The 26,615-nt window shown below is 33.0% G+C and overlaps 1 protein-coding gene and 4 non-coding genes across 6 annotated transcripts in view; 4 read left to right on the top strand and 1 right to left on the bottom strand.

Moving 5' to 3' along the window:
• Positions 1-26,615, top strand: part of LOC110991687 (dopamine D2-like receptor) — a 111,332-nt gene that overhangs the window by 57,488 nt on the left and 27,229 nt on the right. The gene's annotated exons all lie outside the window — the stretch shown is intronic.
• On the top strand, positions 3,690-3,761 carry Trnap-ugg. Its single transcript has one exon. It is a non-coding gene; the product is annotated as a tRNA-Pro (tRNA).
• Positions 4,000-4,071, bottom strand: Trnap-agg. The gene has a single exon. It is a non-coding gene; the product is annotated as a tRNA-Pro (tRNA).
• On the top strand, positions 6,237-6,308 carry Trnap-ugg. The gene has a single exon. It is a non-coding gene; the product is annotated as a tRNA-Pro (tRNA).
• On the top strand, positions 15,935-16,006 carry Trnap-agg. The gene has a single exon. It is a non-coding gene; the product is annotated as a tRNA-Pro (tRNA).

Below are 26,615 nucleotides of genomic sequence, written 5' to 3' on the forward strand. Positions count from 1 at the left end.
TGTGCTCATTAAAATGTTAATTGGTATCGATGATTAAATCTTTTGATTGTAGCTGAATATTATTTAGATAAATTTTAAGCACAAATTGTTTAATGTACTTAATGTGATGGCTATGCGTAACAAAAACTATAGAACATATCATTGTTATATTGTTTACACTGAGAACTTGACTTGTGTGTGGGTTATTTGTGTCGAAGCTTCGATCATATAAATAAAAGTCAAAAATTTATTTGGTTTTTGATATTTCACTAAAAACTGTTATTTAAACAATAAGCCAGTTGATATCGTCAATTAACATATATCTGAACACTTGTTGGAATGAATGGAATGGGATTCCATACAACAACCGACACCGAAGTTAATTCGACTCAAAACTTTATACATTCAATAACAATCTTAAACAACGTTTTCTCAATCTTTCCTATGCTGAAACCTCCTTTAATTATAAAATGTAATTGCTATGTAGAAATGATTCACAAGTACCGTTAATATATCAAAGGGTTTTTTTTCTTCAAAGGGTTGGACTAACTGTTCACAACCGCAACAGATGGAATCCTTATGTATAGGCGAGCTAACTATCTTTTTAAATATCATTTTTATAATTAACTTTCTTACATTGATTTATTTATTCTAGCATATGTAGTAAAAATAACATCGTTAAACACAATCGACACAAGGCATCACTAAGGAAGTGTCGGCGTGTAGACGATATCATACGTTAATCACAGGCGAACCGCGATCGTTTAATGAGCTACTAGTTGCCAGAACTATTATTACTAGGAAATGGGCTTTGAAAATTATAAATACATGCTGTCCCCATCAATCTTCTGTTGATTTCAATCTAAATAAACTTGAATTTATACGTTCAAGTTTATTTAGATTAAACAAAACAAATAACATGAATAATGCAACGGCCCTTTCAGGAAACCCTAGTAAGGAAAAAAAAGTGCGCCCGTAGAAATTACACATGTCAGTAGTACCAGCGATACAATAGGTTCATCTTGTTGTACCCGCATTACGTGCGGTGAGTGAGACTCCCGAAGCCCATAAAAAAAGTATGAAGGAGCAGTTTAAACAGAGATTACCCCAGAGGGTTATTCTCCACAGTGGAAACATGGACCCTCTGGGCCATGAATACTGAATACTGACTGGATGCACAGTCTGACCTGCGTATTCTGGGAGGGGGGAGAGGGCAAATGGAAGATTCATCCGCTTGGGCTGGTCACCTTGTATACCTTACCCATAGATGGGCAGATTCCAGCCTAAGGGCTTTCCGAGAAATGATGCGATTGGATCGCAAACATTCATTGCTATGCGGATGACAGCACTAGGTATACGGTTAACACTGGCCGGACAGGTATTTCTCGGGCAGTTGTCGATGAGTACCGGGACAAACACGTGTCTGAAGTAGAAACTCTACTACGTGGAGTCTCTGACTGGGGCAGACTAAACTAGTCCAATTTAACCCCAAGAAGACACAAGTTTGCACGTTTTCCGCTAAAAACACACCCTTTGTCGCTACCCCTCTTTTCGAAAACACTCTTTTTAAAGTCACAGCTAGCATTGGAATACAAGTAGTATAAGTAACGCCAAGGCGTTGACATATCGCACGAGGTTCAGTTTCGCGGTAACTTGGAGGGAAAGGCTAAATTAGCCTCCAAAAAGCTCGGTGTGCTCAGCAAGGCGAGACCATACTTCACTCCGGGCCACCGCTTGCAACTATATAAAGATCAAATTCGGCCCCACGTGGAGTACTGTTCCCACCTTTGGGCGGAGGCTCCCCAGTACCGTCGTCGACGACTACTAAAATAAATACTAATAAATAATTTTGATTTATGATTACAATAACAACTAACAGACTTATGTTTAGGCATACTAATATTAACCTATAAAACAAAATACCTATTAATATTCAAATACTAATAACTAAACTGGCACCTCAAAACAAAATGTCAATCAATCTTCTATTATTTATTAGAAAGCTTCAACCACCCTTATTAACGACTACCTGTGCTCTGCGGTGCCTTCCACATTAATTCGTTCGTAGCACAATGTTCTATAAAATAAGCTTTTATCGATAGACTAAAAAAGATTTTTTTATTGGACAAATGATATCGTGGAATGTTTTGTAAATATACGTTCTATGAAACTGTAGTACAAGACTTTAATATAGTTTACTTTATACTTTATGGGCAAAGCAAGCCTTGCGACGTTATCTTTCACTATTTGACCGAATGTTACATGCGCATTTAGAAAGAAAGTCTATTCGTGCACAGCCGGGGTATCGAACCTACGACCTCAGGGATAAATAACTATATTTTCTAGATACCATATAAATTTGTTTATATTTTTAACGTGAATAATTTCCAAGGCCGTCCAATCTACAACTGATTAAGTCAGAAATAGTTAGTAAGGTGGTTTGCAAAATGCCCAAGTTTCCGGGTGGAATCAATTTGTCGGCAACATATTGTGTAACAAGAGCACTTATGTGTAACTTTGTTTTGCTATTGTTAATCTGTTTCTTGATTAGGGGTTAGGGGTGCTGATTAGCTAATTGCAATTAAATCTTAAACCGAAAATTATACTGGTCAATAATACAGTACATTGTCGTGGGTTCATACAGATTATGCCGCCACGTTCTTTTGAGACTTTCCAAATAGGTATGACATATTAATCCCACACAACGGTAGTACGAGGCATCCTTTTCTTAACTTAGTGCCTATTCTGTCTTTCACAAACGGCTTGCGAAAGACAGAATTTCAGCAGACATCAGCACATTCGCCAGATGTGGACGCACCCTTAGAGATTTGCTTGCGAAAAAACTTAACTAAGGTCTGACACAAATGAAAAAGATTCATCGCCTTCATGCTTGTCTGTAAATATGACTTGACTTAATGATCTCTCTGGGCGGAGAGCGTTCAGAGTGTGTCTCCATCGCCTTCGGTCTTGAGCCTTGTATTTCACATCCCTCCAATTCTTTACGGCTATCTAATGTCTGTAAATATAGTTCAAATCAAATCAAATCAAATATCTGTATTCCGATAGGTAAACATGTACACTTATAAACGTCAAGAAAAACAAATTAAATTAACTGTAAATTTACATTTACAACCAGTAATAAATAAATACTAAATGAATATAATTTTCTTGCTGAAAAATCACTACACACTACTACTACTACTAGTGTAGTTGACTTAGTAAAGCAAATAATAAATAAAATTAAAACATACATCCTTTCCCGGAAAATCCCAGTTAAAGTCAGCAAGAATCGCAAGTGAAATTACTTTATAAAGAATAATAACTTAAAATAGCTACTTTATCTTATCATTCTGAAATCCCGACAAAAAAAATAGGACAAAAATTAAATACGCCCTAAGTGTGGGGGTTGGCGCCCTAAGTATGGAACACGCTAACGAGCTTGGGATGAGCACGTAAAGATCTTACATCTGCTATCGTGATGGCACAGCGTTCGATATCCGGCCCATCAAAGTGACGATTATGAAATAGATATTACTTACGCTGACGCATACATCTGTGTACTATGTATATATACGTATCATATACTACTTTATATGATAAGTCTTAATAAACAAAAGCCACCTTGATCGATTCGGCCTGGTATACATTATTATTGCTGTATCTTAGGTCGTCATAAGTATTTTACAATAAATTCTATTACTTCGTCGAGCGGCTCGTTGGTCTAGGGGTATGATTCTCGCTTTGGGTGCGAGAGGTCCCGGGTTCAAATCCCGGGCGAGCCCGAAAATAATTTTAATTTTACAAGCAGTTTGAATTTCTTTTTTAAATACAAATTCATCTTAAATTATGATAATCAATTAAAATAGAGTAATATCAATTTTTAAACTTACTGTGTAGCATGGTTATTAAATAATCTTTTGAGAATCTATATTTGCTAATGTATTACAAATATACTAAAATGATGCATGTTTAAGATGTATTGAATTTGTTTTTGTATTGTCATTAAAAAAAGGCTATTGCGGGCTCGTCCGGGATTTGAACCCGGGACCTCTCGCACCCTAAGCGAAAATCATACCCCTAGACCAACGAGCCGCTTACAAATATTGCAAATTTTCAAAATTCTTTACTTCTATGCCAACTACCGTACTTTCACTTACGACACGTGCTTATCTGTATTACCGAAACAATCTCATAGCCTTATAATACTTATATTAATTTATTAGCTAATATTATAGGTATTATCCTATATCAAACAAAATAAATATTGTGCTCATATGTTTATATCTGACAAATGATTATTGCGTTATGATTGGAAGAGAAACGCGATGTATAATTTAGATTTTGTTTATATAATTGAATTAAAAGGCAGATTTATATAACTGTATATTATTTGAACTAGGTTCCTTCTTTAATATGTTACTAAATTTCAATGTTCAATTTGGGTGCGAGAGGCCCTGTAGGGCCTTTTCTACTTTTGAGCTGAACGCCATTTTCATTCTTCAACAATCGCTATTTATGCTTAATAACGCTAATGCCCGAATTTGAATGACTTAAAATAAAACTATTCAGATCGCTACCACCATTTACATCTGCGCCTCAGAGTGAATTCTTTTGGTGCTAATTGGTGTAGACAGAGCCAGGTGATTGAAGAGATGAATCCTGATGTTTTCAAATATCCATTAAGTAATTAATGTAGATTGATTTGATTAGGTCACATCTTAACTCTATAGACTTTCTTATGACCACCAGTTGAGACAAAAATATTTAACATCTTGCATTTAGTGTCATTAACATTACTTACACAACTCGCTTTTACGCAGTAGTACTAGCACTATGACGTATAAAAGTCTCGATTTCTTTTAATTATAACAAGAAAATCAAAACCTTTCCTCATTAAGCCAACACTTGATATGCTAATACAGACATAAATCATGAAAATGGCAGCCAAAGTCGTGGTTAAAAGTAATAAATAATACATAAGGAGATGCCGAAATTCAGGTTGGAAGGTGAAAGCATAAAACGTCAGGTACAGAGGTGTAATCAAGTGGAGAACGATTTATAGTTAAGAGGTTCCTTTACGAGTGGCTGACCTTTACCGGCATATTTGCTTTTGTGCGCGATTATACTTAAATAAGGAATTCAGGATACCTTCGTTATTGGATATCATTTGGATGTTGCCGACTAAATTAGACATTTGTTAGTTTCATAAGAGTTTTAAAATTCCCATATGTACCTTTCATGAAAACAAACTCTAGTAAACTACTCCTACCTCCCTCCTACTACTTTATTTTTACAGTAACTTAATACTAATACAATAGAAATAGATTTTTAGTACAAAATATAAATTAAAAAAAATATTAGCAATACCAGTAACAACTTAAAACCTAAACCTTTTTCTAACTAATTATAAATAATGAAAATCTTGTGAATTCTGCCAGTGCAATTAAATAGAACCTGTTAACGAAAGAATTTCCGATTAAAAAAAATTTAAAAATGCAAAAATGTGTGGGTCTGATCAGCCCCTGGTGCCGGTGGATAAACAACATCCACCGCTTCAAGTAGATGTATGGCCCCGATCGGCGTTTTCTTGTGAAATATATTAAAATAAAATAAAAGTTGCAATGTGACTACCAAGCGTTTAGCTAAGGCATTTGATACGTATCGGAAAGAATTCTTTACTCGTTAAGAGTTACTTCATTATACAATAAATTTAGTTTGGTGGTTTTGAAGTTCTAGATGCATTCTAACGGAATTGCTCAAAGAAATAGCACTTTCATTGAACAGCTAATGTTACTCTCGTAAGCTTATTGTAACGACGTACGACGTGATTGCGTATTCACTTTAAGAATTTCTCAAGAGAACGTAGCCCAGATCTTGTCACTGTATAGCATTCACCAGGATTAAGTTCTGTGTTCATCTAATGTGATGTTTAAATTTGTTGTTCTCTTTGATGTAAGGCATATGTATCTTTGTATCTCGGCGATTGATACTGGCTATTAAAAGTATCACATTATAAAGAAGCTGGCTCGTTTAGGGCCCAAAAATCGATCTCTATTAAATTTAATTGAGTGATACCATGAATCCAATGAGAATGACCTTTCTGATATTCGTCATCACGTGCTTCACTTATTAATATTACAGAATATATTATGCTGCTTATCGTGAGTTTAGTAGGTACGTGTGAAAGTGAAAGGTGTATGACGTAATGTTACGTCTTTACTTTCAACTGGACTGAGCATTTTAAATGCCAAACAAGCGGCTCGTTGGTCTAGGGGTATGATTCTCGCTTTGGGTGCGAGAGGTCCCGGGTTCAAATCCCGGACGAGCCCATGGTCTTTTTATTTACAATCAATATTAACAGTGCTTCAAACTACTGTAGTTTATTTATAATTAATAATATTATATTATTTTCAAGTAACGTACTTGATATTTTTTTAAAGCATGTCCCGTTCTAATTCGGGCACAGCAAAATTTGAAATAGGCGTAAATATAGTTACCGCAAACTTTGAGCATTACCACATTTTGCTTATTTTACATTGACCGCACTGTAAATATAAATACTAATTTTCTGTAAATATAAATATAAATTATTTTCTATTTAAGCAATTTTAATCATAACGAATCGCATTTTAATATTAAAATTTTGAACCTGATATACACATATATTTTAAAGACGTCGAAATATATCTAGTAACTTGTCTATTGCTAAGTATTTGTAATATATTGAACCACTTAAACATTTTAAAACGTGTTTATTTAATATTTTTTTACTTAAAATAAAAGCTCTTTATATGTAATGAAATGACATTTCATTAATTCAAAATTGCGTTCATAAGTTGTCAGTGAAAGTTGGTAGAGGGCACAGCGGTCGGAGTGATACGGGGATTCAAGGGCGGATGATAGTCAGATGATTTGTTGTTAAGATAATTATTATAAAAACTTGTAGAGAGATAAATGAAGGGATATAATTGAGGAGGCGATATAAGTGAACTTTAAATGTCGTTTCTTTGTATTTTCAGGTGAGATAAAAGTGTAATTGTCATAGTTAAACGATAATCGTTGTAATATTGTTAAGGCGTGTTAAATAAAACAAAACTTTGTATTTTCAGAGAAACAATTTGTGGTTTATTTTGAAAATCCTCAATAATATATCTTATATATATTTGTGTACTATTTACAATTATATAAATGTTAAATAGTTTTTTGTCGTAGTAACCAAATGAATGTTGGTGTAACCAACACATTTAATAAAGCATACAGCAAAAAGAAATTAGGAGAACACGGTATATTATTAGATAATATAATACTGCATGATGTCTGGATGAAATAATGAACGTAATGCATTATTAACCTCTCCAATTCAAATTCCGATATTCAACAATCTCAGTGACTTATCCGAGCAACGTCATTCGCAAATTGTAATTTCACACAACCGCATACATTCCGCGGTCGGCCGTGTCCCTCGCCGGACATCACCACATACCAAATAGATAGCCATAGATAGCTTTATACTATATCAACATCCAAATACTTATATCCTACACTGGCCCTTCTAACATAAAAATGCAAAATTTTGAATGAAAATCGTAAGAAATTAACCTAGTTAATAATTTCTTATGAAAAATATATTTAAACAAAGAAGCTGTTCAGTTAAAGAGTATATTGTTAAACGGTTTTCGTGCCATCTCTTTTAGCTTTTAAGATATATGGCTCAGAGGTTTTGGGTTAGATGGGTGGGTGTTTTTTTGGGGCGCCTTTCCTTTTCCAGCGTAGCATCCATTTTATGCCTATCCTATCCTATGTCCAGGTTAACAAAATACTTATTAAGTCAAAAAATATAATTTGTTTATATGCATAATTATTAACATTAAAATATGTATATAGTCACGAATTTACATGTGAAATATTAAATAATATTAATATACGTTTGTTACGAAGTCCTATACCATGGAATATGCACTTCAACTTATTATTTATTAAGTATTACACGTCCGTGAGGTTACACGATGTCAGCAGTATCGCTATGTCGCAATTTATAATAAGAACTACACGTGCCTCACGTTGTGCTTTGTAATCAATATAGCCTCTTTGTGTCTTTTATTATTTTATATAATGTAGCATTCAATTTCCTAACTTCGGATTGACTAGCTGTAATTTTAATTATAATTTTAATTGTAATTTTTTTATTTTAATAAATAAGTTTAAAACATTTGGTTTTTTTTGGAACCTTCGGCTGTGGCCTTCGTAATTGGCGCAGTCGGTAGGATTTGTTCGTAAAGTCAGTGAATCGATCGCGGACCGGGCAAATTCGGAAACCTACAAGAGCCTGCAGCCAGAGGGAAATCAAGACATCGATTTATCAAAGAAACCAGATGTGGTGAGTACCTAGTTTTTATCTAGACTTGCCAAATTATCCTTTAAGTTTTTTTTATAATCCTATACCAAGATTTTCCATCCTAGAGAATCACGAACCCCTAGGTTAGGTATTATACGTAGAAATTTAGAATTTGATATAGGTAGAAATTTAACAGGAAATATGTCGGAGCTTTTAGTTGACAACATATTCAAGGCTTTACGTTTAGTTCCCGAGTTTGATGGTAACCCTAATGTTCTTACAAGGTTTATTAATTTATGTGATCAATTAGTGGCGAAATTTATAACAGCGGAACCGGGTTATGAATTAAGTAATTTAGCACTTATTAATGGTATTCTCAATAAGGTTACTGGACCTGCTGCGCGGACTTTAAACTCAAATGGAATTTCCGAAAATTGGATTAGTATACGTAATTCTTTAATAAATAATTTTGCAGACCACCGTGATGAGACCTCTTTATATAACGATCTGTCTCTTATAAGTCAAGATTCGGGGACGCCTCAAGAGTTTTATGAGCGTTGTCAGAATCTTTTCAGTATAATAATGACCTATGTTAGCTTGCACGATTCCGTTCAAAGTACCATTGAAGCAAAGAGAGAGTTATATAGAAAACTGACTCTTCAAGCCTATTTGCGTGGCCTTCGTGATCCACTAGGATCTCGAATAAGATGCATGCGGCCGGAGTCAATAGAGAAAGCTCTCGAGTTTGTACATGAGGAACAAAATACTTTATACATCCAACAACGCAACCAGAGTTGTACAGATAGGAAATTATATAATAGTGATAATAATCCTCCTAACAGCCATAATTCTCAGCGTAACTTTAATTTTGTACCTAATTTTAAGCCAGGCCCCCCTAGATTTTTGATCCCGCAACCTAATAGGCCTATGCCTATGCCTATGCCAGTTATGAAACCACAGTTGCCTCGTGGTCCTACTAGAACTCAGCAGATGTTCGGTGCTCCTCCACCTAATTACCGTCCTCAGAGCAATGTATTCAGATTACCTCAACAGAGACCAATTAATAATGGTCCACAACCGATGAGTGGTGTAAGTCATTTTGTTACTAAGACCTCTCAACCTAAACCCGTTTTTACCGGGCATGATTGGTCTAGACATGGTAATCCACCACCTTCTAATTATTTTAAATTTAAAGATGTTAATTTTAACGAATTATATGACCAAAACGACTATGACTTTTATGAACATGACTATTACTATGACCCTTATTATCAGGAATATTATTATTCAGAGCCTGTTTATGACATGACTTATGAACAGTATCAAGACGCTAATGACTATTCACCTCCTACTGTTGAAGAGCCACAAGAGAGTTCAACTTCAGATCAGGATTTTCAAAAAACGGTCAAGTTAGAAAAGCCAAAATAGAAATTAATTTGCATATTCAACGACAATTACCGTATATTCAAATTTACAATCCACCACTTAAGTTATTAATTGATACCGGTGCTAATCAGTCTTTTATTAGCCCCGAAGCAGTAAGTAATTATTTTTCAGATATACCTTTGACATTTGATCCATTCGAGGTGACTAATGTCCATGCAACTACTAGGAATAATTATTCCATTACTTTACCTTGTTTTTCGGAATTAAATAATAATGAAGATATTAAATTATTTTTATATAAATTTCATGATTATTTCGATGGTTTGATTGGACTCGATTTACTCACTAAATGGGAGTCTAAAATTGATCTTAAGGATAAGTTATTAGTAACTAAATTTGGTTCGAATCCGATTCATATGTATAACTCTAGAAATTGTAATTTGTATGAAGATATAATACCTGCTAATAGTACTAAGTTAATAAGAGTTCCCATTGATACGCTAGATGGTGATGTTTTAGTTCAAGAACAAGTTATCTGTAATTGTATCATTCATGAATGCATTACATCTGTCAAAAATAATCGTGGTTATTTAGAAGTAGAAAATCCAACAGATAATGATATAATACTTTCCTTTGATCATGCCGCACATGCTGAAATATTTAATGTTGAAAGCTATGATTGTCTTAAGCCTAATCGTGTTGATGATGTTATCTCTCGTCTTCGCACAGACCATCTTAATCCTGAAGAAAAAGTAAATTTAGTATCACTTTGTTCTCGTTATGCAGACGTATTTTATATTGAAGGTGAACCACTTACCTTCACGAATAAAATTAAACATCGTATTAAAACTACTGACGAAGTACCAGTTTATACAAAGAGTTATCGTTATCCATATATACACAGACAAGAGGTTAGAGATCAAATTGGCAAGATGTTAGAGCAAGGTATAATTCGACCTTCGGACTCAGCCTGGAGCTCTCCTATTTGGATTGTACCCAAAAAGGCTGATGCTTCTGGGAAACAAAAGTGGAGACTAGTAATAGATTTTAGAAAAGTAAATGAAAAAACTATAGATGATAAGTATCCCATACCGAATATTAATGACGTTTTAGATAAGTTAGGTAATTGCCATTATTTCACTACGTTAGATTTGGCAAGTGGCTTTTACCAGGTCGAAATGGACCCTCAAGATATTCATAAGACAGCTTTTAACGTAGAACATGGGCACTTTGAATTTTTAAGAATGCCCATGGGTTTAAAGAATAGCCCTTCAACTTTTCAGAGGGTTATGGATAATGTTCTTAGAGACATTCAAAATGTTATATGTCTAGTTTACCTCGATGACATAATAGTTTTTAGTGTTTCATTACAGGAACATATGGTAAATTTAGAAAAAGTTTTTAAAAGATTAAGGGAATCAAATTTCAAGATACAAATGGATAAATCCGAATTTTTAAAGCTTGAAACTTCATATTTAGGGCATATAATTAGTAAAGACGGTATTAAGCCGAATCCTGACAAGATAGAAGCAATTAAAAAATTTCCTTTGCCTAAAACCGCCACTGAAATAAAGCGTTTCCTTGGTTTAGTCGGTTATTATAGAAAATTTATTCCTGATTTTGCTCGTATAACAAAACCTATGACGCAGTGTCTTAAAAAGGGATCTAAAATAACGTTTAACGATTCAAATTACATTAATTGCTTTGAAAAATGTAAGTTATTATTGATTAATGATCCTATTTTGCAATATCCTGATTTTAATAAAGATTTTATTCTTACGACTGATGCATCTAATTTCGCTATTGGCGCTATACTTTCTCAAGGAACTATAGGTAGTGACAAACCTATAGCATATGCATCAAGGACACTTAATTCGAGTGAAATTAATTATAGTACAATAGAAAAAGAACTTTTAGCAATAGTGTGGGCTACTAAATATTTTAGACCGTATTTATTTGGCAGAAAATTTAAGATTGTCACAGATCATAGGCCGCTTCAATGGGTTATGAATCTTAAAGAACCAGGTTCTAGGTTAACGCGTTGGAGACTTAAATTAAGTGAATATAATTTTACCACAGAATACAAGCAGGGCAAAAAGAATACCAATGCCGATGCTTTATCTCGCGTCGAAATTCACAACGAAGACGTGAGTTCCATCATAGTAAATACATCTGAAAGACCTCCATCACAGTCTGATTCTGCCACTGAAACAGTTCATACCAGTGACGAAAACCCAATTCTTGAAGTTCCTATATCTGACGAACCGTTAAATAAGTTTACAAGACAGATATGTTTTGTCCTTGTAGGTGACATTAAAAAGCGACCAACTGTAACGAAACCTTTTGAGACACATACAAAAACGACTATACAAATTACTGAGACTAATATTGACAATGACGTTATTAATGCAGTTAAGGAATATGTAAACCCCAAGGTCAAGACAGGAATCTTAATCCAACCCCCATTAGCTATGTATAAGATAATCCCCATAATACAAAGTAATTTTAAAAATTCCGCAATGAATCTTATTTTAACGAAAACTGAATTAGAAAATGTTAAGGACTATTTACGTCAACAGGAAATTATACAAAAATACCATGAAGGAAAAACAAATCATCGTGGTATTACAGAATGTTACTTAGCATTATCTTCCAGGTATTATTGGCCTAAAATGAAGGACAGCATTTCAAAATATATTAACGAGTGTAATATTTGCGGTCAAGCCAAATATGATAGGTGTCCAATTAAACAGAGGTTCTGTATAGTTCCACCCCCATCTAAACCATTTCAGACAGTTCATCTCGATCTTTTCACAGTTCAGTCAGAGAAATATCTTACAATAGTCGATGCGTTTTCCAAATATGCACAAGCTTATCATTTGAGAGATAGCACAGCTTTAAGTGTAGTTCAAGCTCTTCTTATATTTTGCACCCATCATGGTATGATGTTAACTGTAGTTACGGATCAAGGTACTGAATTTACTAATCAAATATTTTTAGAATTTGTTCGTCTTCACAAAATTCAGCATCATAAGGTTCTAGCTCATTCTCCGAATGACAATGGAATCGTTGAGAGATTCCACTCAACTATCCTTGAACATCTAAGAATATTAAAATTAGAGAAACCAAACGAACCGGCAATTAATCTTATGCCATATGCCATTTTAGCCTATAATAGTTCTATTCACAGTTTCACGAAATGTAGGCCATTAGACCTAATTACAGGACATTTTGACCCTCGTGACCCTGTAGACATAGACTTAACCGAACATTTATTACAACAGTATTCTCAGGACCATAAAAGACGAATGACTCAAGTATATGAAATTATTAACGAAACCTCCTTACATGACAGGACTCAATTGACTGAAAACCGAAATAAAGACAGAGAACCTGAAAAAGACTATACCCCAGACCAACAAGTTTTTATACGTAATCCTATGGCAGCCCGACAGAAATTAGCACCACGCTATACGCAAGACACAGTGCTCGCGGATCTTCCCATTCATATATATACAAAAAAGAAGCGTGGTCCCGTTGCAAAATCACGCCTTAAGCGAACTTCTAAACATCCCACTTTGTTACAGGATACTACTATGGTTGACGCTTTCCCTATTTGATCCTCATTTGAGACAGCTTAATAATAAAATAGCTGTAATTTCAAACGAACTTAGTATGTTTGAGTCAGTACGTCGCAAAAGGGAACTCATTGACGGTCTAAGTTCCATTATTGAAAGCATTTCTGGTAACCTAGATTATGCGATAATGAACATAAGTTAGAAACGGAAATTAACAGCCGTGTTAGTTTAAATAATGTTAAAGTAATGATAGGTAAACTTAGGATTTTATACTCTAGTGATAAAGTCCTTGACGTAGAATTTAGACAGTTTTATGAAATAATTAAGTTAGGATATTTTTACTCAGAGAGGCAAGTTGTAATAGTAATAAAAGTTCCAATTATTGTATCCTATACCTATGACCTTTATAAATTAGCGGTTGTCCCGAATAAAAACCATTAAGTCCTTATTCCTATCTCTCCATTTTTGGCAATTTCTGGAAAAGACTCTAGGTACATAGAGACAGAATGTCCGAAGTTGAATTCGTGGTTTCTTTGCACCTCAAAGCCAGATTATAGGAAAGATAAACATGATTGTATCCAGCAGTTGATCACCCATCAGGAACTCAATCAGTCCTGCCCCTTAACTTCAGTTGTCCTGCAAAATGAGGCTTTAGAACAACTCGATGACAAGAATTATACAATGAGTTTTCCAACCTTAACGAAAGTTAAATTATTCTGTGGACAAGAACAATATAGGACACTACAAGGCAGTTATGTAGCAACCATTCCACTTAACTGTTACCTCAAGGCACCAGGATTTACCATTACTAATGTGAATAATCGTATAAAAGGTCATATTGTGAAGATATTGGAAATACCACAACACATTGAATCCAAGTATAGTGAACAACCAATATTAAATCTGGCATCTGTAGACCTGAACACTTTCCACAGTCTTAACACGAAGATGTCTATGCAGCCTCCGGTACATTTAAACCAATATGAGGATATAAGTTTATATCATACTACAATACCTCTATATATAGTATTGGTGATTACGATTATATTAGTTGGTATCATAACATATAGACGAATGGGAATTAAATCTGAAACAAAAGGACATCCTGGAAGAGAACAAGTTCCTGAAGACCCCAGTCTAGTTAAAGTGAATCCCGGACACATTTCATCAGCTACTCTCTCAAACAAAGTTCTCGAATAGTCGCTGATTTTAGGAGGGAGGTGTTACGAAGTCCTATACCATGGAATATGCACTTCAACTTATTATTTATTAAGTATTACACGTCCGTGAGGTTACACGATGTCAGCAGTATCGCTATGTCGCAATTTATAATAAGAACTACACGTGCCTCACGTTGTGCTTTGTAATCAATATAGCCTCTTTGTGTCTTTTATTATTTTATATAATGTAGCATTCAATTTCCTAACTTCGGATTGACTAGCTGTAATTTTAATTATAATTTTAATTGTAATTTTTTTATTTTAATAAATAAGTTTAAAACATTTGGTTTTTTTTGGAACCTTCGGCTGTGGCCTTCGTAATTCGTTTGTAGTCACTAACTGTGTAGTAAACATTTTTAATGATTTAACTATATTTCCACGAACTTCTACCTTGCGATTATGTGAGCTCGTTCGTAGCCCCACTATATTAATTTCAATGTTATTTACACTTAGACTTAAACATATAAAAATATAAAACACAGATCACAATATCCTCGAAAGAGAAAAATTATAAATGATATAGAGGCAGAAATCTGAGGCGTGGTGGTAGCTAAGGTACCATTTACTAGGGCAATGCATTTATCTAGTACCAAAACTCAGTACCCAATAACTTTGGGAGTGCTGCCAAGAAACCCCAATTATCCAGTAGATCAGGCGACGCAAGTGGAAAGGCTCCTCTCCGAAGAGATTCCAATCATCCCCAAGCAGGCGCTTGATTCGAACCCGCAGCAAATGGGCATCGCAAGGTGGCAACGTACAGTAGCGGAAGAGAGCCGGAAAGTCTTAGAGCGAGGTGAAATACAAGTCTTAAGACCGAACGTTCTGAAGGCTCACATCAGGAGGAGGTCACATCCTATGCCCCATCTAGGGGTTTTAGGACATTAAGTCAAGTCACAACACAATAATGTGTTATGAATTGTGGTTTATTTAAGAGTTATCGATTTTTCATTATATTATCGGAGGGACCATAAAATATATCGAATTTATTACGATGATAAGCGTAATTCATGCTTAATTTAAAGAAAATATTATTTCATTTAGATTGTAGTGTATGGAAAATTTCCATGCTGTTTTCTTAAATGAATTTTGAAAATTCTGAATTCTGAAAATCCCGTCGTTTAGAGCTGTGTATGACATTTATAAATAAAAATAACATTCTTCCCATTTATACGCAATTACTTTTATAAATAACTACAATTTAAAGTGATATGATTCATAGTGTGAGGCTGTATTATTTATATACTATCTCTTCCAGGCGATACTATGCTTATACACTTAAAATACTAATTCTATTGCGTTAATATACTGATCATAAAATACCATATCACATAATTAATTTTCACATCGCTCTAAAAAATAGAATCTAAAAAAGTGAAAGGTAGTTGTGACGTAGCTTTAACAGTTATTTTAACCGGTATTTCGTTTTCTTGGTACGTGGCTCGTTGGTCTAGGGGTATGATTTTCGCTTAGGGTGCGAGCGGTCCCGGGTTCAAATCCCGGACGAGCCCCATAAAACCGTTTTGCTTTTTATGTATGCTGTTTGTTAAGGTCGAAGTATAGTTTAACTCTGACGGTCAATGTAAATTACAATCTAGACAGAACCCAAACGCGTGAAATAATTCATTTTATTTGGAATCTCTCCAAAATATGACCATTAATTGCGTAATTAGGATCTGTTTAGGAAATAATAATTCTTGTGCCATTAATGTAAAATAATAGACAAACTGTTTCTCATATAGAGGAACACAATTTGATTTCTAGAATATGACGACATTCGATCAATTTTAAATTTAAATAATATATAGTTTTTTGGTATAATTTATATTTAAAATTTATTAGTTGTTTAAAACCGTATTTATCTGTTTGGGGAATCAAAGATTCGGCGTCACCAGCAAATTCTCAATTATTCCATAAAACTACCATTGCGATAGTATAACCATAATATATATGTATGCAACTCACTAAACCCCTCTTAAATATTCAAAGTACACTAAACTAACTAACTTTTGCAAGACATAATATATTATGTTATTTGAAGGCAAAATATTTCAGTTTATTTAAGTATACTTTTGAAAGATATAATCAGAATAAAGGATTATATAACACAGTAACTTGCAGAAAAACGTAGGACTGACTGCAAACCCTTAAATAAACCGGTAGAGTCTGACACTGGTGTATTATTTCATGTCAAAATCTAGTTTCTCCGAATAGCTCAAAAGAAAGCTTAAAGGTTTTTTGTTTTCGTATAAAGAGAAGACTTTTCTCCTAAACGGTAAATATACAAAAAGCACCGACGAGATTGCGCGAATACAGAACCCTTTTCAAGTAACAAATCATTTTACACATGGATAAGGAATATGATATAAAATATAAAAAAATAAAGTGTATATATAGTGCTATAACCTTTTAGATAGCCTTTTCTGTATCTATTTCATGATCATTTGTCAATCTAATATGCAATTAGAGCTCTTCCTGTGCCTGACATACGCCTTCGACCGGCGTATATATTTTATATCTTATTAAACTTATATCAATGAGTCTTAACAATAATTTACACACATAATTCAAATCTTCTCTATGCTGGAAAGGTGAAAAAAATACAGCCTAAAAACTGTAACAAATAAGGATTATGTGGTTACATTACACATTTACACTACACATTGGTGTAAGTGCCTAGGCCAAAGAGATTTTCATATTTCTATTTTCAGACACGAACCTAGTTGGGGCCTGGATGTATGTAGCACCGGGTAGAACGTACAATAAGATTCGCCTCTGACTTTTGTATCGCTGGCTTTAAGCCAAGTGCAAGGTCTTGTGTGTCGAGATAGGACACGCTTTATGAGTTATAGACCAATTAGAAGCGCCATTTCTGTAATTCATGATACACCTTTAATATACATCCGATTCACCTAGATTAAAAGTGTTGATAACATATCTACAATCCTACTATCTATCGTAAGTCACAATGTTGAGTAAAGTGTAAAGCCGGCCGGGGTCTCAAATATGATACGAGTATTGCATATAAATGTCGCTGTTTTCATACATTTATTTCAAATTAATAAAATAAAGTAATTTATTTTACTCCATCACACACATACAAATTTCAATTATTTATAACCTACATGGTAAAGTTATCAAAGACTGAAAGACAGACAATTTTAATTATTTTATAATGTTTGGTCCCTGTGGCAGTATATCTTTAAGCATTTCCTCGCTGTATAGCGATACTTATTCTTCTCTTATATATTATATTATATTTTAAATCACAAAATGTTTATTATATATTATGAATTTTAATTTGTCAGCAAAGGATGCGTAAACACACACATACACACAGGTAAAGTCGTACGTAAGTAACAGCTACCAACAGCTGATATTTAAATCTTCATCAAACAACAACAAAACATCAGAATATCAATATATATTTTACTATTTTCAAGGTCCTTGAGCCAAATTAACAAAATATAAAGGTAAATTGTTGTGTATTTAGTATTAATTACTAAAATAAATAATTCTGCCAGAGTTTATACGGGGATAATTAAGCCGGTTTGAGGCTGCCACAATTACCGCACTACGATGGCTTGTGATGGCAACGCAGTTTCAATTTGAATGCACGATGATTCAGATTATTTCAGTTCGAAATTTATCACAACGAATAGGACAAATTTAAATTGAAAATCAATGAGCCACTAATTTTATAAACAATACAATGAAATGTTGTCCAGAAATATAGCATTGTCTGTCTTGCATTTTTTCAAAAGATGAAAAAATTATTTAAAAACTACTACATAATAATTTTAAGTAGACGTTCCTTTTGACGACATTCACTGTCGTTTTTTTTGCTTTATTTCTTTAAGAACGTAGGAAAAACTTTGCACACAGACTTACGAGGACTTTGTAAATATTTATGTAAAGATTACGCCTTTGACTCAAAGAAGTTCTTATACTTTCCTCTACTATTTGCTCCTAGTTAAAAAGCTGGAACGGTTTAATAATAAAATATTTAATATATATTGTTCTTAGTTGAAGCAGGGCCCTAATAAATCACTAATAAAATTATTTATCACTATTATTACATTTATCGTACGAAGTCGAATTACCTGCGTAATTCTCCAATGTTTAGGGTTTTGTCGAACTATGACAACCATTTTCAAGACATTGATATTTTCTACCACAAGAAGAGAGATGTGAAGAAGTACCTGGAGAAGCGGTAAGACTCCGATTTTTTTAAGTAGTAGTTTTTTTTTAAGTAGTATTAATAAATTCTTAGTATTATTTGTTGCTTTTTTTAATTTTGCAGTTTTTAGCTTTATTCTTTTGTTTTTCTTTTAAATGACACTTTGTCTTTAATGCTTGTTTTCTGTTTTTTATTTAATCTGTGTAATCTGTTTTGGCTTTGTGTATTGTATTTGTGTTTTGTATAATAATATGTGTTAAGTAGCTGTTGGATTACTTATTATTAAATAAATAAATAAATTACCTAATAATTTCGTATGTACCAACAATACTGTCCATATTGTACCCTTAACTTTTGTACTAACTACTGACTGAGACTAATTAATTATAAAAATATATTATTTTTCATGCATCCTTTTCTAGTTTAGTATCTTATTCCTGTTTCCTGTTTTGAACGTTAAATAAAATATAATTTTTTTTTGTCTTAATACCTATATGTATTATGTATTTTTCACTTCTTGCTTACCTTATCTAATTTAATAAATATGTTTTTATTTGCCTGGAAGAGGTCGTTCGAAAGCGGTAAGGCCACAAGTTGCCTTTTGTTGCCTGTCCTTTTCATTTTATTCTGTTAAATTTTTTTATGTATTAATTAGCGATGGTGACTTATCCGTTGTTTATAAATAACATTTAAACAATAAATTACTAAAATCACTTAATAAAATATAAATAATAAGTTAGTGATATACAATTCGTTCACTGCCTATTACGCAGTATATTAAAAAAAACTAGCAATTATGTATGTGTATCCGCAAATTGTTTCATTTGATTACCGGAAGCATCTCCAAATATAATAATAAAAACTTCTTTATTTAAGACCATTTTTAAATTTCGGCATTCATATTTCGTGTTTTTATCGATGCGGGAGTAGAACATTAACGAAGTGTGTTTTCCGTGTATTTGCGGGTCAAATGATAAAACGATAATCGTTTATACAGAGGATTTTAACCGGGTTTTGGAACTTTGGGTTTATTAAATAAGCCTTAAGTTTTTTTTATAACAGTAAAAATTTAAAGCTTCAGAGTTTCTCCTTTATTATCCTATATATACCCTCGTGTACCTTGTGACATTGCAGTTGTCCTTTTTTAAATACTGGTTACAGTGGCATTTGTTCGTGCATTAGACTTATAAACAATATAAATCTGTAGTTGGAATTCGTATATAATAACCATCTTATACAATAAGCAGTCCCGAGTTTTGGACCACTTGGCAGTTACGAAGTAGATTGTATAGAAGTATACTTAACAATATTTTTTTTTGATATTATTATTATTATACAAATGTCTATACTATGTATACTATAAATCATTAGTGACCTTATACAGCCATCATTCACATCTGTTACTTTTCATTCTTGAAACGCAAAATAACGGTATGCTTATGTAGGCTCAGTAGTTATTTCGTTTCGTCGTGTTCGGTCGGCTGGTGACCTTCTTGTATACCTTACGCATAGATGGGTGGAGGCAATTGAGTCCAAGGGGGAGGCGCTAGCGGTTAGTTTGGACATAGCGAAAGCCTTCAATAGCGTGTGGCACAGAGCACTGCTCTCGAAGCTTTTAGCCTATGGGCTTCCCGAGAAATTAAGCGATTGGATCTCCAGCTATCATCAGCATTACTATAATGGCTGGAAGTCTTTCACGGTCCGCTACACAAGTGACTTTATTTTGCGATCTGTGGAAACGACCCCTAGTCTTCCCTAGGAGATACGATCTGCAATTGTGTTAATAAAGAGTATTTGCTTCAAAAGCCGGCACTCAAATGTTTTTTTTATGTCTTATAGTGCCATCTCCTTACAAAGGTTGGCAGTCATAATAGCTATTTTAATTTTGGATGCCGCGCTTCTAAACAATGACTTGCATGCTTTGACCAAACCACTGTTTCAAGTTCTTCTAGGTTCTTCAGGTCTCCTACAGGAGAGGGAGACTACTCTTTTTAATGTAATCTAGTCCAATTTAACGCCAAGTAGACACAAGTTCGCTCTAAAAAGCTAGGTCTGCTCAGCAAGGCGACAGCGACGGCATTTGGAGAACCGGACAAAAAGCAGATAGGCCCTCTAAGGGACGCAAAAAACCGCAACCCGCGACCGACACGCGGCGACAGCTCGCGAAGCGAGGCCAAGAGATTGCCTATAAAAACGGTGCATAAATTATATGGAAACTAAGAAGTATAATAAAGTGCAAAAGTCACATGTTGATTTTATACATTTAGATAAAGCTTTACAAAAGGCTAATCGCATTCGTTTAAAACAACGTAATGTTTTTTTATGAAATTGCAAAAGCCCCGAATATCAAAGTAAGCGTGTCCAATGTAAACACGCGCGACAATTTAAAACCTTAAAGTTTAACAATTTATCGTTGTGAATATTTGTAAATAAATCGAGTTAGAGGTGGGTTAGATTTACGATTATTTTTTATCAAATTCGGGAATTTTTTGCGGGCTGTGATTTATTCAATTTGCCCATATCAGAGTTTTAGCTATAGCAGTATAGGTAGAAAAATATTAACGAAATTTACTAATACCGTTATTTAGCAATAATCTTAAGCTCGTTTTTCGTTAAATAAAAAGTCATCAAGGTATTTAAAGTTTAAAAAGGTAAACAATTCTTCGTCGCATACCAATTGATTTAACGACGAACAGCGCATAAATTTGAAGACTTCATTTTAATAAATTAGATCATGTCATTCCCCGACATGCCCTTGAGTAGGATCGATAGCTTGTCACAGTGATATCAAAATTACCTAATTCTTTTTCCGATAGATTGAAATTCATTTCATAACGCTGATTTTAAATTGTCTAAAAACCTTCATTAAAATCTTGATCTTCCATTTAGGAACCAGATTTTTTCGACAGTGGTAGCCAAAGAATAAATGTTTGTTTTAACCGCACTACTATTAGATCAGGCGCAGGATCTACAGCTTGTAGGAGATGGTAACAGTTCTGACTTAACTGCAAATTTTCTATAAACATGTTTTTTTTCTTTTTTCGACACATTCGAAATAAAAGATTAATGAACCAATTAGACATTTGCTTTATATATAGTTACATTTACTCAGAATAAAGGCCTAGATGGCTATGTCATGTAAGAAAAGCCACTCGCCAGTTTATTCGCGAAAAATTATAATCGCCATAAATGAGGCATTTAGTATATACACTTCAGAATTATGACGGTTATCCTAAAACCATAACCTCAGGCCTGAATATTTTACATTGCTAATCATGTTTAAGGTACTTTTATGATCGGAAATATTTTATGCTGATTGAATTATTAAAATCCTCAATTGGGTATTATTGAATTTTATATACATATATGCTTTTATATTGACATGATTCTAAATGCAAAATAGGTCAACGCGTACAGAATTGGAGGCTTTGACGTTTATGTTATCTTTTATTTATTCTAAAATATTATAGTTCATTAACGGCTGTAAAAATAATATAGATACATATTTTGGTTTTATACAGTGATCGTTTGAATTTGTAGCGTATTTTTCGTTCACATCTCTGATATAAGTTAGAGTAAAGAAATAAGTGTTGTTTAATAAGTAAACGTAAACTTACTTTAAATATAAAGTTATGTACATATACTACGAAGTATATGTTGCCGTGTAGTCTATTAGTTTTATAGGTGCATAACTATTTGAAGCAAACACTTTCGACACATTCATGAATAAATAATGCATAACTCTAACGTAATTCCTGGGAATAGCGACTCCTATTTCCTATAGACCAATAAATTTACCTGAACGAGTGAATATACTTATCGGTTCAATTCAACAAAAAACAACGAAGTGAATTAACACCAATTTTTTATTTGATACAACCCCCACAAAGTGGCAGTTTATCTATATATAAAACAAATAGGTACTTTTAATGAACGTACCTGCAGACAATTTGGGAAAATGATTTTCCTCTGGATCCAATCAATCATTCTGTTTATTAGAGTGTGGGTTTAAAGCTAAATTCTGCCTCTGTTCAAATGGACGTGATTGAACACCAACCACACACAGAATTTGATTTTGAAGTCGTATTTTAGATTTGTCTAGAACTTAATTAAAATCACTCATACTTTTTACGATTATAGATAGTTTGAACCAAACATCTGTGTTGAGGGCACTGTCTCTAAAGTTCGATGTTCGAAGTGAGTTCGATTTTATTTAGAATAGTTTTAAAATAACTTGATATACAAAAATCCTATCTCTCTTACTAGTTGCAATCACTTTATATTTAATAAAAATATTGCCATTTCATAAAAACTTATTGTATGTTTGCTGTTGGATTACTTTTCTCTCGTATTTTTATTTCTTTAAGATCCTTTTTAATTGTAACCAGAACGTTTCCCTTAAGGCCACTTAATTCACACATTATGATTTCGTATTTGTTCTTGATGTGACTTTGTAGAATGATGATCTGGATTAAATATACTACTTCTGTATAGAGAGAACATTCTTAACACCTCACTAAAATTACTTTATTATTAACGTCTTTTATTGTTATAACAATAAAAAAAAATCTTAAAATTGTGCTTATCCGTGTATATTCAATACTATATACTATATAATTTAATGGAAAATAAATAAATAAATAAATAAGAACGAAGTAGAAAACAAGCATTTAAATATAAATTAAACAAGCTTCATGTTAAGTTTATTAAAAACTGATTAAAGATACGCTCAAGTTAGCATAAAACATTAGAGAAACTCAGACATCAGACAGGTTATACCACCTAAATTTTATAAAATCGATGACAAATATGCTGACGCACTTCTGTGTAAACTTTCTGCATTTGCCTCATTGGAATTTACAATCCAATCAATGAAGTTAAAACGCATGATAATCAACGCCAAACAGTTTCAAAGTGATTCTAGAAACTGATTTGCGGTAGCCCTAATCCGAAATCTAATGACCACAGGAGACAGATACGAGATCGAGGCCATTTGTTCAGAGCCAAATCTCAAATTTCTACACAGTTTAAAGGGCTTTTAGAAATCTCAGGAGTAAGCTCTATAAATAATATATTTTACATAGTCATTCCTGATTTAGTTGAGTAGTGTTTAACTACCGGACGTATATCAAGAGATTGTTTTCTTGTGCGTACATGAACACATGTACACTTGCTCATACGATGGAGGAATATAGGTAGGTAAAGTTCTGAATAAGTTTTATATATTTTATCTGTACGATAAACCAAATTTTAAGTTTTCAATATGACTTTATAATATATATTCTCAGCAAAATCTGTTGTTTAAATCGGAATATAAATCCAGTGAAAACCTTTTTAATAAATTCGAAATTATTTCTAAATGATTATATATTGATACATATAACTCACGTTTGAAAATCAATTTAAACTTTAATTTAGAAACTAGGTATCATTTCAATTGCTAACGAGTACAACTCCAAGAAAATGGATCTCAAACAATGAAATTGCATCCTTTGCTGTTATTTTGAATTGAGATTGCACCCAAAGGAAACTAACCATTGTAATGTTATTAATATTGGCTCTAGGATATTCTTTGAAGTCGCTTACCTATCTTTGAATAAACGCCATTTTCTTTAGTGTCATTTTCAGCATACAAAACGGAATAACAGTTTATTTCAGTAATTTAAATAAAATCCAATTTTATTTATTTATTTCTCACATAATTATTCTATCTAACAGTTACTTATACAATAAAACTACAAAGAAAAAACTAACACTGAAATTCCTACTTTGAGCATTTCTCTATAGCTGCCCACTGTAGTATTTCCAAATCCAAGAGTTTGAGACTTAACATTTTTAATACTTGTAATTAGGGGAGAACCTACAAACACTCTTATTCATAAATACTAAATCAATCATACTTGTACCTAATAATTAATACTGTAATAGTGTAGTGTTATAAAAAAAAATAAGTTAGTAAGGAGAATAGTTTTTTTTTTAATTTAAAGATTAGAGACAGATTTTGCCTTAGCTTTTGATTTCAGCAGTTAATGTATTTACAAAATTAGAATTGCAATACCTAAAAATTACAAATTTGAGTGGGAATTGTAATTAAGTGAGCGGGTCTATAGGGGAGGTCAGGACTAATTGAACAATGGCAGAGTTCCTTACACCATACAATTCAGTGCCCGATGAAATTCCTCTGTGACTCGAATTTCGGTTTATTAATATTAAAAGAGAAGGATTACATGGAGATGTTTGATAATAATATTTACGAATATATTGATAAATTTCAATTTTCTACAACTTAATTTTTTACTAGTACTTAATTTTTTGGGGAAATTATGTTTTAAAAATATAATAGCTGCAATACATACGACTAAAGATCCTTTATTGGTTTACAACCCTGTATGGCTAGGTAATTAAAATATCGTGTTAGAGCAATTTTCTATTTAGAGAAAAGGGTGTTATCCCACCACTACTACTTGTTTCAAACATACGTCGTCAATTTTTGGATGTAGGAATTAAGTATATTTTCCTTCACGACAAGAGCAAATGTTAGCACACGTAGAAAGAAACACCTTAAAAAAGATGTGATAAATGTAATATTAGGTGTAGCTAAAGTGCAACTTTTTTTTTATAAAACGGGGCAAACAGGCAGGAGGCTCATCTGATGTTTAGTGATACCGCCGCCCATGGACACTCTCAACGCCAGCGGGCTCGCGAGTGCATTGCCGGTTAAATTTTAATGTTTAACTTAGTCTTATACCTAACGCATCTACTTGATTCAACTGAAAGTATATAAACTTTAAAAATATCATCGCCATGTAATCGCACCCTATACATACAATAATTCAAATCTCTGTTACAGGGCACAATAACAATATCAATTAAAACTTTATTATGTTTCGAATTAAATTTCCTGATAAGTATTTCAAACCAGGAAATAGCGGTTTAATTTAGTTTAAGTATGTGTGTATGTGAAAACTTTTTAAATTGCGTATTTCATATTATTATAATGAATATTAAAATTTACGACAAACGATATCGGTAATTGTGATTTAGTTTTATTTATGTGTAATAAATTCAAATTCACGAGTATTTTAGTAAAATAATATGCTTGATGGGTAAATAATTAAATAAATTGATAAAATATTGTTTGAAGGCATATTAATATTAGAAGGGTATCGATTAATCAAAATGAAATTTGATTAATTATTTAGAATCACTAAGCATGCATACAAACTTCCTAAAGAAAATTATTAATTTAAATTAAAAATATTAAGTTTAAAAAAATTACTTATTAAAAATACTGATTAAATTAATTATGCTAATCAGACATCATCATCATTTAATTCATATTCGAATAGTGGAACACATTACAGATGTGTTCCACTATTCGAATGTGAATTCTCGTCAAGAACAGGTTTCTTTCATAGGCTTTCTATGGAGCGCCAATGTTTCTATTGGTTTATTACGTTTAATCGTGCAATTTTAAGGGTTTAATTGTAAAAATGTTATAGTGTATATGTTAATTACTAGCCGGCCCCGCCCGCTTCGCTGGTCGAATTTTCAAAGGAAAAGTAAATTTTATTCATATTTTTTTTATTCATTTAATTTTGCTTTTTTTGTTAATTTTTATTTTTTTTCTGAAATTTACAATATTTTTCAAAGAAGAGTCAAATTCAAAGAGACTCGTTAACACGTTAACATAACGGAGTTGAAACTGAAAACTCGAAATTAAAACGGCGAGTAATTTTGACCGACATCAAAGCTCTAACCATACTGGCAGACCGCGCGAACCATCAGCACCTTCAAAAAGTAAAAAAAAATATTATTATATTAAGTTCCAGGTGTAACACAGTGACATGATAAACCACAGAGAAAACTCACGCCAGTACAATCGGTGATAGGCAAATTTTCATTAATCACTAAAATTCTTCCTACCAAATTTGGAATTT

This window comes from Pieris rapae, chromosome 6 (assembly GCF_905147795.1).
Source record: "Pieris rapae chromosome 6, ilPieRapa1.1, whole genome shotgun sequence".
Classification (NCBI taxonomy): Eukaryota; Metazoa; Arthropoda; class Insecta; order Lepidoptera; family Pieridae; genus Pieris; species Pieris rapae.